At 38.1% G+C, this 16429-nt stretch overlaps 1 long non-coding RNA gene across 1 annotated transcript in view; it reads left to right on the top strand.

Annotated features, from left to right (window-relative positions):
* The window catches only part of LOC144581603 (uncharacterized), a 146512-nt gene extending 136249 nt beyond the window's left edge, over positions 1-10263 (top strand). The window contains exon 4 of the long non-coding RNA XR_013532640.1: positions 7818-10263. This is a non-coding gene — a long non-coding RNA (uncharacterized LOC144581603). The remainder of the gene's footprint in view (positions 1-7817) is intronic.
* Positions 10264-16429: the final 6166 nt, after the last annotated feature.

The raw sequence follows: 16429 nt of genomic DNA, 5'->3' as shown, positions 1-16429 counted from the left end.
ACATCCCTTAGTTCTCAGCCAAAGCCTTCTGAAGACTGACTACTTCTCACTCCGTTTTTATTTATAAGTCTAAATGGATGAATGTGTGGAGTGAAACTTTCCATTTGTTCTTAGAATTGATCCATAAAGCACCACTAACTAGCTCATTTTTCTTCTGACTTGTCTGCCTGGAAAGTACTGATCTAAGTTTGCTCTTCTGCTCTTCTTATTTTCCTTAGCCCTTACAAAATGTCAAATAAAATGGATACATAGCTGTGATTTCATTTCCATTATGCATTTATTACTGTTGAGTTAAGGTAGAACATTGGAGCTTATTTATTTTAGAGTCTATTGCAACTCCTATCTCACCCTCTGCTCCCAACCTCATAGTAATCTCAGTGGATCTCTGTACGGAATGTGTCAGTGGGCTGTGTACTCCAGTGACCCAGAGAAAACCACACATGTAGATGTCATTGTGGATAGTTTGATGAAGATGTCTAAATGACAAATATCTAGGCAGAAAGAAAAAAGCAAGAGCAAATCAGATAGATGAAAAAAACAAAAACAAACACTCCAGAGAACCATAAATGATTAATGTACATTGTACTTAGGCAAAAGACCGTGCTCTAGTTTTAGAATTACTTTGGCCTTTTTAAGTCCTACTTCTGCTGCTTCTACCGAAGCTATTTACTTTACCAAAGCTGTATTCAGACTTTCAGATAACCTGGTCATTGGATTTTATAGACTATTCCTGAATATGCTTTCCAAGGAATGTCTTTAAATAGAAGACAGGTGTTATGTCATTGACACATATAGAGCTGGGCTGTGTTAGACAGCAGCTCTGTGTGACCCTAAGCCTTGTGTACCCATCAGGACAGTGACTCCAAAGGTGGAGGCTCTGGCCCAGATTCAGATAATCCTCAATAAACTCTGGACCTCAGAGAGACACTAGCTTTATTGAAAAGTTAATGTGAATTCATTGTATACATTAAAGAAATGTATAATATGATTTTGATATTTGTTCCCTACAAATTTCATGTTGAAATATGATCCCCAGTGTTGGAGGTGTGGCCATGTGGGAGGTGTTTGGGTCACGAGGGCAAATCACTCATGAAAAGCTTGGTGACTTCCCTGTGGTAATAACTGAGTTCTTGTTTTATTAGTTCACGCAAGAGCTGGTTGTCTCTGAAGAGCCTGGAACCTCCTCTCCTCTCCACTCTTGGCTCCCTATTTTACCATGTGACACACCTGCTTCTCCTTCACCTTACATGAGTGGATGCCTCCTGAGGCCTCATGAGAAGCAGATGCTCGCACTATGTTTCCTGTATAGCCTGCAGAACAGTTAGCCAAGTAAACCTCTTTTCTTTATAAATTACCTAGTCTCAGGTATTCCTTTATAGCAAAGCAAAATGGACTAATACAATATATTTATACATGTATTTATGTAAATATGGTATATGTATTTTTATATGTACATTTAATCTCGCTGTACAGCAAATTTAAATCCTAATGTATGGGTATGATTTAAAGCCCATGGTTTTCACACCAGATACCACCATGTCCCACTAAGCCTAGGATTCCACAAAGGTGTCCAACTGAGGGGCTTTATGGGCTGAAGGAGACCCGAAAAGGTGTACTTCATGGCTCTTTTCCGTAGTAGATTAGATCCTGTTTGTCTTTTTATACTGGGCCTGTAAATGAGGTGTCATTGGAAGAGTTCTCTAGCTCAAATTTTAAAAACTACTGATGTAAAAGGTCATTTTGGTATAAACCACCACCGTCTTCTAACTAGAACATTGATGCAATCCTTCCTGTTAGAATGGTTAGGGTAAGAGCCCTCGTTTGGTTCTGGTTCTGATACTGGTCCTGATTTTCCTCTTGTGTTGCCCTCTCTATTGCCAACTGCCCCTTGTGATGGCACAAGTTCTCTGTACTTCAGAGACTTCTCTAATAACTGAAGGGGAAGCTGGATGTTTTCTAAAATGTTTTCCAGAGCCACAGTTTTTCTTCATGTAAAAACTCTGTAATAGACTGTCATCAAACAACAAATCTGGGGCAATGATTTAATTTGAATTCTTAGTGTTAGCTTTCTATTTGCTTTCTGGCATCCTAGTCTTTGGTTAAGACTATCTTTACATTGAATTACATTCCCTTTCTGATTACAAAAATACTAAACACCAGTTCTAGAAATGTTGGAAAATACAGAATATCATAATAGACCATTCTTAGAATTTATTTTGATGTTATCTTTTTGTCTTTTGGTGTTATGTTTGACTCTGAAAGTCTTTGCTTTCACTCTCTGAATTTACTTTTCAGATTCCCTTTCTTGATTGTTGTTTAAATGGCATTATTTTTCTTACATAATTGGAGGAAGACAGTCTCCTTTTCCCTTGAAGTTTTAGATCAGACATGAAGTTCTCACATCTTCAACCTGATCCTTCAGTGAGTTCTGGTTTACATTCTTTCTCTCATTGTCTGCTATTAACCTCCTCAGTATTTTGGTTCCAGTCAAGGAAATGACTTTTCTTTTTCATCTTTACCCATTCCTCATCCTCTGACCCAGTGTGCCCTCTTTCTGAATGTTTTGATTTGCCTCTCATCTCTCATTCTCCAAATATCTTTTAAGAATTTCTTTTACTCTTTTTTCATTAGAAGTAGTACTGAAAAGTTTCCTTTTCCTTTCTAATTTAATTTGTGATGTTTATATCATATACATTATTTCCCAAATGTTTAGAGATCCCTTAAAACCAACCAACCAGACCACCAAACAAAACAATGGTAGGCCTCAATGACACCAATATTTACGGCAGAATTGAGATTAGACACTCAAAGCCCTGAATTCCAGTTCTGTGATCTTTCTTCAAATGATGATGCCTCTCACTACTCCCCTAATGAAAAACGAATAAGCTCCTAGAATAACGTTTAGATTAATGTTGCATAATATGTAGTACCCACTTATGGGATTCAGGTTGTACCTTATGACCTCATTTTAGAAGAGGATTGGAACGGGGGGATCAGAATGAAGAGGAGACTGCCTCGTTCCTTCTAAAATGTACTTTCTTCACTTGAGTATTTGCCAGACTTTGGGAAGATACAAACAATACAGTATTTTCAACTTTTTTTCCCCATCTTTTCATTGAGGACTCCTCTAATCTCTCCATTTAAAACAGAAACCTCCTATCACCCACACACTCCTGATCTTCCTTCCAGACATTAGTTTTTCCACAGCACCTTTTACATTTTGACTACTTGCTTGTTTGTTTGCTCATTGTTGGATCTTCTCGCCTCTCGCCACCTCCCCCACTTTAATGTAAGTTCATAAGGTGGGAATATTTGTCTGTCTGTTCACTGCTATATCCTACCCCTGGCTCCACCCCTCCATTTCCTTCAATAGTGGCTAGCATGGAGTTGATACTCCATGAGGATTTCATGGAGAAAAATCAACAAATGAATTGGTTAAGCCTTAGAACCCAAACATAGCAGGGTAATGTCCCCCACCATTTAACAGATGGAGGAATCAGTTTACCTTGAGCTTATGCTACTTGGAAAAGGTCTCAGGATTTAGAGTCTCCTTTTCATCCTGTAAGCAACTAAACTTTGCATCTGATGAAAAGATGCCTTAATACATACAATTAATGAAAACACAGTGGAATTCATGTTATAACTCTGATGTAAACTAAACACGAATTCCAGATGTTTGATGATAACACTTCTTAAGACTCCAGGATATGCAAATTTGATTCGATGCGTTAGTCAAATGACAAGCATGAACCAATGGACCACAAACCCTCTGCATTAGAGCAGTGTCTGTTGGTTGTTCCAGGACAAAAGAGTCCGTCAATACTTACCTTGTTCTGCTCATTTTAGAGACCCTCAGCCCCATCTGTAACCCAGAACTTGGCAAACAAAGTCTCTCTATGGAAGTAAACTGGAAGACTGATTTGATTTCATCCCAGCTGGTTGAGGCTCCATTATCTATTAAGTCTGGTTTTTTGTTTTTTTTTTTTCTGAGATGGAGTCTCGCTTTGTTGCCCAGTCTGGAGTGCAGTGGCACAATCTTGGCTCACTGCAATCTCCACCTTCCAGGCTCAAGTGATTCTCTTGCCTCAGCCTCCCGAGTAGCTGGGACTATAGGCACGCACCACCACGCCCGGCTAATTTTTTGTATTTTCAGTAGAGATGGAGTTTCACCGTGTTAGCCAGGGTGGTCTCGATCTTCTGACCATGCGATCCTCCTGCCATTTGCTTTTGTCCTGAAATGTGAGGAAAGATCTGTAGGCCAGCCATCCAGGGCTGGCTTTTCTATTGACACAGAGGAAGAGATCTGGTGACCTCTCTATTGTCTTCTACATTTTTACTGGTTTGGGGTGTGTTCTATTTCAATTGTGCGGTTTTAGTTTAAAAGAGGTATTTGGTAGATTAAAAGCGCTAGAGAAGAAAAAAGCAACAAGTAAACTTTGATACTGTTAGTAATGAAACTTCTTTGTTTTAGAAGCATGCCACTTCTTCCATGGAAGTAAAGAAGGATGTGAAATCATCTGACTATATATGATATTATATAGTATTTGTGATTATTTCCTCTAGGTGGGGAAACCTGTTAGGATTCCCTGTGTTAAACTAAGAATGGTCGAGAGAAAGAGGTTATGAGGACTCTCGCTATTGTGCAAATTTCCAAGAAGCAGAAAAATAGATAAGTTTATTCCTGAATGTAATTTGCAAAAGTAGTAAGACCTACTAAAATGATGCTAGATCAAATAATGGTATGAATCTCTTTTGTTTTGGTCCTTTGCCAACATTAGTGTCTACACAGATACATGCTTGCATGTCTCCTATGTCCAAATGTTCACAAAATCCCCACTAATACACGCTTTCCGAGTACAGTTCCACTTCTCTCTTAGAAGCAAGTGAACCCTGAGAGCCCGTGGTTGTACCTGGTGGGAAATGTCCTGACCTAAGAGTTAGATCTCAGCTTTAGGTCCTGCTCTCTGTAGACTCACAGTGTGAGCCAACTGATTCTTCTTAGCCTTAGTATTGTTATTATAGTTGATATTCTCTGCTGTACCAACCTCACAAGTTGCAGGAGACTTCAATGAGATAGTACGTGTGAAAACTGAGAGTTATAGAGTATTGTAAAAATAAAGATATGGGATTGTTTTGAGGATCACATTGTAGTTTGCTCAATGTAGGATTGTAAGGAAGGGAAGTTAGTCCTGATCGCAGGTATTCAGGGTAGTGTCTGAGAATCCTCACAATCACTCTTTCTTTTGTCTCTGAGGAGGGAGCACACAGTGGAAAACAACAGCCAAATGAGAAATGAGATATGACTTTTTAAATATTTGATAAGCATTCAAAAATCTCATTGTATAAAAGTTGCACTGGAAAATTACTTAGGCTCCAGGGTGAAGTAGGCTTCCTATTTTATTGCTCTTGAATCTAAAAGCCTCATGGTCATGGGCAGAGAAGATGGAAGAGAGAAGTGATGGATGTGGAGAGAGATGGAAAGAGAGCGAGAGTGAGTGAGCGAGCTACTTGGTTGTGGCTGTGGGGGAAGCAGGCGAGCCCTGGAGACTGGCCTTGGCTGGCTTGATATATGGAAGCTGGAAGCACATGCCAGGGCCCCTGCTTTCAGGGCACTATCACTCCCTGTGGCAAGCTGACCTAAGTGCTGGACTCAGATGATTAAATGCACAATTTCTGCTCCACTGGAGTGGGAGGCAAGGGGTAGCATGTGAAGGGGTAAGCAGAGAATGAAAGGGGGGCCGGGGGAGCATAAGTTCCCTCTTTAGCTGCTCCTTTTCAGGAAGGAGCATATATACCACCCCAAAGTGGCATGGGAGGGAATAGATAAGGAGCAGTGCCGATGGTAAGGGGCTCTTTTCTATAGGACTCCAGAGAAATTATTGATTTATGACATCAAAAAATCTCTTTGCTGGGAGTTTTGTACCTGGTCAGTGCTGTAACTGTAGCCAGTCTGAGAAGAAAGTCTAAAAAGAAGGTGGAGATGTATGTGTACTTCTGTTTCCTAAAGTGACACAGAAGGGAAACCTTGCTAGTGGTTACTTAGCAATTACGTTCATTATTTTGTGTTTTTAAAAATAAATGAACTGCGTTCCAAAAAACTACTCCTGTAAGTAAACTTAGAATGTTTCTAAGAGAGCAAAGGTTTTTCCCAACATCCATGATTTAATACAGTGCAGGTGTTGTTTAGTTTAGTTTTTTCCTTTTTCTGTGTTCTCAGAGATAAGATAAAGAAATGAGACTGGAGACAAGAGACTCTTAAGAATGGAAAGATTGTATATTTCAGTTTTGTTCATTCAAAGTTGGCTAGTAATGGGTAATATAGATATTTATATACAAGTAAGGAATAGAAATGTATTCTATCAGTGTGTGCTTTATTTTCACCTTTAATAAGTTAAACATTTTAAATATCTCCTGATCAGTAATTTAATTTTTTAAAACAAAATGTGATGAGGTAAAAAAAACGAAACTTTTGGCATTCTATCGTAAATTCTGTTAAAGGAATACACTAGTGAAAAAGTTTCTAATAAATGAACATTGAATAATTTCGCTGTATTGAGTCCAAATGTCCTGCTGGGTTTCATGACTTTTCAGCTTATTGTATTCCTTTACTCATTTAATGAGTTATAAGGAAAAACGTCCAACTCCTGAAGTGATGGCAGATGCCACAAAAAAGATTTAGATCTGCATCTTCTGAGAGAAATATGCATGCCTGAGCCCTAGAATGCCATTTTGCCAATCTCTGAAAAAGTAACAAACTTAACAAAGAGCTTCTTCTCCTATAAAAGTTGGTCACAGGGCTACTATTTATAAACAGAGGCTTTGGCCCACTAATCTTCGCTTGTTTAGAATTTTGGTTGAGGCTTTGCACATACTAGTTGCTCAATGAAAAAAGAATGAGCCATTCATCAGTTTATGATACTAACTTGCACCCTCTCCCCTTCTTTCACGTCACTGTACATTTTCAGAGGAGTAAGGGACACTAAAACTCCTGCTAACACCTGCTGCTTGGAAAAACATCTATCATCCTCTATTCTTCCAATCTTCTAAAGTAGATGTGAATTTAGGTTCAAGAGGTTAGTGGGAAGAATATCATAGGGGTGTATTGCTTACGTAGTAACAACAGAATAAATTGAAAGTTTAAAGCTTTAATCAGTGTGTTTGTGTGTGTGTGTGTGTGTGTGTGTGGTGTGTGGGTGAGAGAGAGATAGTGTTTTGATAATTGGCAGTGTTTTAATAATTTAAACAGTTGCATTTTTCTCTTTTTTTAATTGCATTTTAGGTTTTGGGATACATGTGAAGAACATGCAAGATAGTTGCATAGGTACACACGTGGCAGTGTGATTTGCTGCCTTCCTCCCCTTCACCTATATCTGGCATTTCTCCCCATGCTCTCTCTCCCCAACTCCCCACCCTCCGCTGTCCCTCCCCTATTTCCCCTCAACAGACCCCAGTGTGTAGTGCTCCCCTCCCTGTGTCCATGTGTTCTCATTGTTCAACACCCGCCTATGAGTGAGAACATGCGGTATTTGATTTTCTGCTCTTGTGTCAGTTTGCTGAGAATGATGGTTTCCAGGTTCATCCATGTCCCTACAAAGGACACGAACTCATTGTTTTTGAGGGCTGCATAATATTCCATGGTGTATAATCTAGGCAAAACCATGCATTTTTCTCTTGAACTGATTACTTTGTTGTCATATGGACTCCATTACCTTTTCAATATTATGTTATTAGCCTTTTTTTTGGAGAATTCATCATGTTCTTATTATGTTCTTGACTATATATACTGTTAGTTCTTTAAATTCTTTTTCTTTTCGCAGGAGACCATGAAATGACTCCAGTATGTTTGCTTAATTGTTGTATATTGCTGGGAAAAAGAAGGCACTAATCAGGCAGCCAAAATGCACTGACCACCACTTCAGGGTTTCAGTCACTTGAGATATCTGGGTGACAGAGAGAAGTGTGGGGAATGGCTGACACTAATGAGCCTGTATCTTCTAAGTTATTTGGGACTAAGGCTTATTTTTCTCCAGGCTTGCCTTATGAAGAATTTTCAGTTTATTTGGAATAGATAAGGTTTATACACATGAAAGTAACTGATACTCAATTACATGTAATTATGTTAGTTGGGGATAAGGCTAAGCTGTGTTATGTAGTGACTCAAAAATGTGATAACTCAAACAAGATTGGAGCTTGTTTCTCTCCAGGAATAAACGGTCCCACACTTGGGGAAGTAGACTCCTGGGATCCAGGTTCCTTTACCCTGTTGCTCTGTTATGGTTGAAGCTGGCTTATCCCAAACTCATTCACATTTCAGCCCATACAGCTAGGCAGAAGAGGGATAAAAGTGGAGCATGAGCCTCTTCTTTTCTTTCTTTCTTTCTTTTTTTTTAAGTCAGTATTACTACGGTATAATTCACCGAAAATAAAATACACCTATTTTAAGTTAATGCTGTGAATGGGTTTTGGCAGATTGCTTACAGTTATTGAACCACCACCCCAATCAAGATAATGACATTTCCATCATCCCTAAACATTCCCTCATGCCCTTTGCAGTAAATACCATCTATTCTTGGCCTAACGTGGCTACTGATTTCATATCTATCACTACAGATTATTTTTGCCTGCTCTAGAATTTCACATAAATGGAATTATATGGCAAGCGCTTTCAGGCTGGGTGATGTAAGTCAGGTACCTAAGCTATAAATTTAAACAGACACACTAAGTTTTATGCCAGTGCTCACTCTACAATGTAGCCTGTGCCATCCTCTGTTGTATCTTGTTTCTTTTGCCCTGTGTATTGTTTTGAGATTTGTTTATTATGTGTATCAGCGGTTCATCCTTTTTTGTTGCTGTGTATCGTTCCATGTTACACATTTACTACAATTTATTTACACATTTGTCTACTGATGGACATCCTTTCCAGTTTTGGGCCTTTCTGAACACAGCTGGCACAAACAGATGTGTGCAAGTATTTCAGTGAACAGTTGTGTTCATTTCTCTTGGTGAATACTTAGGAATGAAATTGCGAGATCATATGGTACGTGTGTCTTGATAACTTCAGGAGACTACTAAACTATTTTTGAAAGTGGATATAACACTTGATAGTTTCATCAGCAATGTCTAAAAATTATAGTTGCTTTTCAGCGTCACCAACATTAGTTGTCATCAACGTGTTTAACTAGCTCTTCTAGTGACGGTGTTGTGATAACCATCGCAGTTTCTTTTTTTGTTCCCATACCCCTGAGTTCCCGTCGATTGTAGTTTTAATTTGCATTAGTTACGCAGATAACTGATAATGTTAAGTATCATTACATGTGATTATAAGCTATTGTAGTTTTTTGTAAAATATTTGTTAAAATTTTTTGACTATTAAAAAAAGTAGGTTGTCTTATTATTATTGAGAAGAATTTTTTTTAAATATTCTGATTCATGCTTTGTATGACCTAAGAAATCTTTGCAAAACTCAAAATGTCAAAAGATACTCTTTTATGTTTTCTTCTAAAAACATCATGATTTTAGCATTAATATTTAGGTCTGTGATCCATTTTGAGTTAATTTTTATGTATGTTGAGAGATAAGGGTTAAAGAGCATTTTTTTTCCCTATGTAGATATCCAATCGTTCTGGAACAATTTTTGAAAAGACAATCTTTTCCCCCATTGAATTATCCTGGCTCCTTTTAAAAATAAATTTTCCATGTATGCATTGGTCCATGTCTGTTCCAATGGTCTATATGCCCACCTTTATGCCAGTACCACAGTATCTTGAATACTGTAGCATTATAATCATCTTGAAACTCCTCTAGATCCTCTGTATTCTCATATGATTTTTAGTAACAGCTTGTCAATTTTCACAAAAAAATACTGCTAGAATTTTTGTTTTGATTTGGTTAAATATACAGATCAAGTGGCAGACAACTGACACCTTAACAATAGAATGTCTTTTATTCCATGAACATGTACTTATTAAAATCTTCAATTTTCCTCAGCAATATTTTGCAGTTTTCAATGTACACATCTTTGTTAAGGTTTGCTCTATGTACTTCATGTTTTACTGTTATTTTAAATGCATTGTTATATATGTTTTCAATGGTTTTTTGGTCACTTATAGAGAGGTGATAATTGTGTACGTACTTTGCATTTTGTGACCTTACTAAAATTTTTAATTAATTCTAATAGCTCTTAAAATATCATTTTAAGAGTTTTCTATATATGTAATTCAGTCATTTGCGAATAAAGATAGTTTACTTCTTCCTTTTGAACCTGCATGCCTTCTATTTATTTTTCTTGCTTTATTACAATGGTTAGAACCTCCAGTGAAATGTTGGGTAGAAGAGGTAAAGCATTCTCCTTGCTTCTTCCCAATCCTAGGAGAAAGCATTGTCTTTCATTCTTTGTGTGATGTTAGCTGTAGGTCTTGTATAGATTCAATTTATAAAGTTGAAGAACTCCTAGCTTGCTGAGAGTGTTTATCACAAACGGTTGTTGAATTATTAAAATGCCTTTTAGCCACTATTAAGATAATTATATGGATTTTGTTTTTTATTCTCTTAGTGCTGTGAATTACAACGATTGACATTCAAATGTTAAACCATATTATACTTCTGGGATATACAACCCAGCCCTAGTCATGATATAGTATCCCTTTTACATATTATGGTATTCAATTTACTGACATTTTTATAAACAATTTTTTGTGTATATGCTCATGAGATATTTCTCTATAGTTTTCTTTTCTTGCAATGCCTTTTTGGTATCAGGGTTATGCTGTCCTCATAAAGTAAATTGTGGACATTTCCTAAAGCATTTTGGAAGTTAGTATTATTTGTTCCTTAAATATTTTATGAAATTTTATCAGTGAAGCAATCTCGGCCTAAAATTTTCTTTATGGAGAGTTAAAAATTTTAATATAAATTTATTTTAAAATAGAGAATAGGGCTTTTGTATGTTCTTTTTCTTCTTGTGACTGTTTTGGTAGTTATTTCTTTTGAGAAATTAAACCATTTCATCCAAGTTGTTAAATTTATTATTAAATTGTGCATAATATTCCCTTTTAGTATTTGTAGTATCTGTGGTCATGTCTCTCATTTCTAATATTGGTAATTTACGTTCCTCTTTCTCTTTTAAAATCTTTTATCACTATAGCTAAAGTTATAAAATTTATTGACATTTTCCAGGGGTCAGTTTTGATTTTATTCATTGTTTGCATGTTGTATGATGCATTTATTTCTTTTTATTATGCTTTTAATTATTCTTCCTTTTTGCTTAATTTGGGTTTATCTGCTCTTCCTTTTCTAGCTTTTTAGAGTGACAGGCCATAGATTTTTTTTTACAATTTCTAGTTTTCTAATATATGCATTTAAAAGTATAAAATTTCCTCTAAGCATCACTTTAGCTGTGTCTTATAAACTTTGATATGTTGAATTTTATTTTATTTAGTTCAATATAATTTCTAATCTCTCTGTATTAGTCAGGGTTCTCTTGAGGGACAGAAATAATAGGATAGATAGTTGTATGTATAAAGGGGAGTTTATTAAGGAGTTCTGACTCACATATCACAGGGTGAGATCCCACAAAAGGCCATCTACAAGCTGAGGAGCAACGAAGCGAGTTGGAATCCCAAAGCTGAAGAACTTGGAGTCCAATGTTCGAGAGAAGGAAGCATCCATCATGGGAGAAAGATGTAGGCTGGACAAACCACTCTAATCTTTCCACGTTCTTCTGCCTGCTTTATATTCTAGCAGCACTGGCAGCTGATTAGATGGTGCCCACCCAGATTGAGGGTGGGTCTGACTTTCCCAGTCCACTGACTCAAATGTTGATGTCCTTTGGCAATACCTTCACAGACACACCCAGGAACAATATTTTGCATCCTTCAATCCAGTCAGTTGACTTTTGATTTATTCATGAATTATTTTGATGTATGTTGGTTAACTTCCAAATACTTGAGGATTTTTCCAGATATTTTTATTAATTTCTTCATTAATTCTCTTGTGGTCAGAGAATATATTCTATATGTCAGTCTTTTAAATTTGTTAAAACTTGTTTTATAGCCAAACTGTAAGTGTTCCATCTTGCTAAATACGTCATAAGCATACAAATTGAATGTGTATTTGGCTCCTATTGGGTCTAATGTTTTATAAATACCAAATAGGTCAAATTGGCTTATAGCTTTATAAAAAACTGTTCTTATGTCTTTATTGATTTTTATCTCCACTTGTTCTATCAATTAACTAGAATTACATTTCCAAATTTTTTTACAGGCTGTCTTTGATTTTCTAGAATGTGAAGAAATTGTATAATTAATCTCTGCTCACATTCATGGCAAAATTTAGGTTACATTCTCATATAGAAGCTAGGAGATACAGTCCTTAGCTGGGAGCCATGTGCTTAGCTAATAAAAAAAAAAAGATTCTATTACTTAAAGAAAGAAGAGAATGATAGAAACTGTCAGAAAATTTATAATATCTGCCAAAATAATTAAATTGCAACTTACTTGGGACAGACGATAAATTATGTAGGAGTTCAGAGGAAGGCATCTTCAGTATGGGATAAAGTTTTTGGTTGGTGGGACTTTAATGCTGAGTAGGACTTCCATGGATAGATTTGGTGAAGGTCATTCTTCATGTACGGAGCAGCAGAAGGAGAGTGACAATGGTAGAACTGAGCACAGAAATGCATGTGATATACAGTAGGGGAGAGATTAAGGAGGACCACACAGTGAATTAATATTAGAAGTTACTAGGAAATAAGGCTGGGGAGGCACATTGGAGAATCGAGTTAGGGAGGGCCTTAAGTAGCTTGATAATGGAGTTTAGATTTACTTCAGCAAGTGGGAATTTAGGTTCTTGAGCAGGGAGATGATATGGTGGAAGCAGTGCTTAAGGCTGATTTGTCAACTGCTGCGTGTTTTGAGGTACCAGATGTGAGGTGACAAGGTGTCAGCGTGAAAAGAGAGAAAGCAACACTATTGTTCCGTGCTGGCTATATTGTTATGTGCATCAGCTACTACTCCCGCTACTGCTCCCAGGGCAAGTAACATGGGTTAGTGAGGTCTAATTAGTGGGCAGTTTAAGATCTCAATATCTTAGTCTTCTTAACTGTAGTGTTTGAAGGTGCTAAGTCCCTATTTCAGGTGAGACAAAGCTGTTTTAGAATCACAGTTGAACAAGCACATCAGGAAGTTTTTTGTGACTCAAAGACTAGTTCATCTCCAGCCATCAAGCTTTTTTTTGACTCATAAAAATGCTGCCAGTTGCATCAGAACCATGAATAAACCACAGGAACAAAAGCCAAATTGCCTGCCCTGCCTTTGAGTAGTAATCAGCTACCATCTCCTGGGGAGCACAGTGTGAGGTTTCCTTTCACGTGGGCAGCTCCCAGTTGCTGCAGCTCTGCAGGTTTTCTAACCTTCTCTCCACTGGGGATCTCCATGCAGTGGTTGAGTTTCTATGAGTACTATTCCATATTGGGGTTATCATGAAAAATAAGGGCAATGTGGGAATGCTAGTAACTATCTCATAGATGAATCATAACCATTTGAGAGTTCACATCTAACTAGTTAGTGTCTTGAGGGGAAGGCATGGTCTCAATTAGCTCAGGAATGAGGTAGGAGGGTCAGAGGAAAGGGAAAGCCTCTTCTTGATCTATGGCTTCTGGGTGGGATTGAAACCCACAGCTCTCTCTAGACATGTGAACTGAAGTCAGAACTCTCCGCATGAGTCATGTGTGGGCTGCTTATTTTGTTTCCCAGAGCTTAATTTCAAGGTTGTATTTCCTTCCCTACCTTGCTTTCCTCTTCCTTTAATAGTTAGAAAACTTCGTAAACACATAGTGGGTAGGAAAGGAAGGAAGGAAGGAAAGAAGGAGAGAAAGGAGGAAGGATATTCTTCCATCATGAAGAAAGCTGCAAAAGAGATACACCACGGGCAAAGAAGACAAAAAGATCAAAGGCAGTTGTCCATTTGACTCCACTTGTATTTCTTTTTCTTGCTCCTAAGATTATTCTAACCCCAGGTAGAAATCATGTAATTAGGTTGTATTTTATTTCTTTCTCAACTCCTAACCTAGCAAAAACCATAACTTTAGTTTACTGGTGCAGCTCCGGAGGTTAGGTAAGGGTGTTATGGAAAGCAACAGGACTCCAGCACTCAAGTTTTGACCCTGGTCTTGACGCAGAAGTGTCTCTTTCATATGTCTGCTATGTGGTCATTACGAGGTTTGTTATGATATGGATCTTCCCCTAAATGACCACTGGTGTGATCAAAATCAGCTTTTTTTTTTTTTGAGACAGACTTGTTCTGTCACCTAGGCTGGAGTGCAGTGGCAAGATTCTGGCTAACAGCAACCTCTGTCTCCCAGGTTCAAGTGATTCTGTGCCTCAGCCTCCCAAGTAGCGGGGATTACAGTCACCCACTGCCACGCCCAGCTAATTTTTGTATTTTTAGTAGAGACAGTGTTTCACCATCTCGGCCAGGCTGGTTTTGAACTCCTGACCTTGTGATCCACCTGTCTCGGCCTCCCAAAGTGTTGGGATTACAGGCATGAGCCACCATGCCTGGCCCCAAATCAGCTTTTATGAGGAAACATTAAGAGCAGTGAGCTAATGAGAATAGCACATTTGGTTAAACAAGTCTTACTTAGTTCACAGGAATCTATTTCATAGACACAAAGAAGTTCACTTAAATACCATATGGCTCTGATTAGCTGGCTTTTGGTTAACCCAAACATGCAGTTAAACAAATGTGATCCATCTTGCCCTCCAGTCCTGAGGCCAGCTTCCCCAAACTTTGGAGTTAACATTTGATCAAGAATTAAATATATTAGCATCTTTCCTGCAAATTATGCCTATGAACAAAGCCTTGTGATTTTATTAAGTTGGTGGGATAAAACCTGTCTAAAAGTGATTAAGTGAAATTGCTATATATTTTTCCTAGTGGAGTAGACTAGGGTGCCTGAAAAAATCATAAAACTGGCTTTGTAATAGTGCTTAGGGTCGCAGTTTTTGGGAGGATGTGAATACTCTTCTCAAATCCTACATTATTGTCGTCTGGTGAGTGCTTTCCCTCTTCTTATTCAGCCATGATGGAGGCAGTGGTCAAGCCCCACGTTCTACCTACGAAAACTCCCCTTAGAAGTTCAAAGTATGTCTGGTGGCACAAAAACACACTTACGTAAGTGTTGTACAAGTTGGGAAAGCTAAGAGAAGGCGTCACGATTTATTCCAGTGAGTTCAGAAGAGTCAGATCGCAGGAGTGAGGCCGGAGATAACTGATGAGGAGTAATTAGTGAAGTGTGTATGGTGGGCTGTTACCACACGTACTTTTCTGCCAGCCTACCTGGAGTTTCTGCCTAGGATCTCTCCCTCCTACAAGCCCTCTCTCTCACTTCTCTCTCTCCTCCCTCTCTCTTTTGCTCTCTCTCTCCCTCCTGCGTTCACCATGTGATGCGCCTGCTCCTGCTTTGCCTTCTGCCATGAGTAAAAGCTCCCTGAGGCCTCCCCAGAAGCCTAGTGATGTTGGTGCCATGCTTGTACAGCCTGCAGAATCATGAGCCAATTACAGCCCTTTTCCTTATAAATTACCCAGTTTCAGGTATTTTATTTAATAGCAATACAAGAATGGCCTAATACACTGTGTGACTTTGGACGTGCAATCTGGCCTCTGAGTTTTATTTTTGTCATCTGTAGAATGGGCGCAATGAGAAAACTATGCTGGCAACCTCTGAGTTTTAGTTTTTTCATCTGTAGAATGGGTACAATGAGAAAACTATGCTGGCGGGTTGATGTAAGGATACTGGTAGTGGTACAGTGCCAAGGGCCCCATGCAGAGTTGGTACTTAACAAATAGCAGCTGTTATTTTCTATTATATAAGTTGGTATTGTTTCCTTTTACAGAGGGATTAACAGAGAAACAGAAGTTAAATATCCTGCAATAAGTTATCAGTAGTGCTGAGAATGCCTTAAGCATCCTTGGTAGCAGTGGACTGTATTTACTTGTATTAAAGAGAATAAAAGCATGGAGTACTATTTCAGGACTATTTATGCTTCTCAGCTGCAACAAAAGTACTGTACACAGTGGAACATGTGGGATTCCAGAGGCTGCTTGTGCCTGCTACTTCTGAGGCAAACATGTCTAAGTGCACATGAATTATGTCGAAAAAAATATGTATTTTTTTTTGGAGGGCATCTTCAATACTGCAGATTTAGGAGTCATTATTAATACCTTTGTTTGTCCTTCTGTTGTCTTTCTCACATCATTTTTTTCATTGCAAATTCCTACATACTGTATAATTTTCTGGGGTTCCTGGAGTATGAAACAGGGTTTTTCCTTTCTTATTTTCTTGAGAAGACTTGTAGGGTACACACAGATCTTAATCAATTTGCATCATCCAGGCCAGTCCAGCTCCTCTCAGAATGCTCTTGAATCTCAT

This window comes from Callithrix jacchus, chromosome 2 (assembly GCF_049354715.1).
Source record: "Callithrix jacchus isolate 240 chromosome 2, calJac240_pri, whole genome shotgun sequence".
Taxonomy (NCBI): Eukaryota; Metazoa; Chordata; class Mammalia; order Primates; family Cebidae; genus Callithrix; species Callithrix jacchus.
This window is presented reverse-complemented; position numbering and strand designations above follow the sequence as displayed.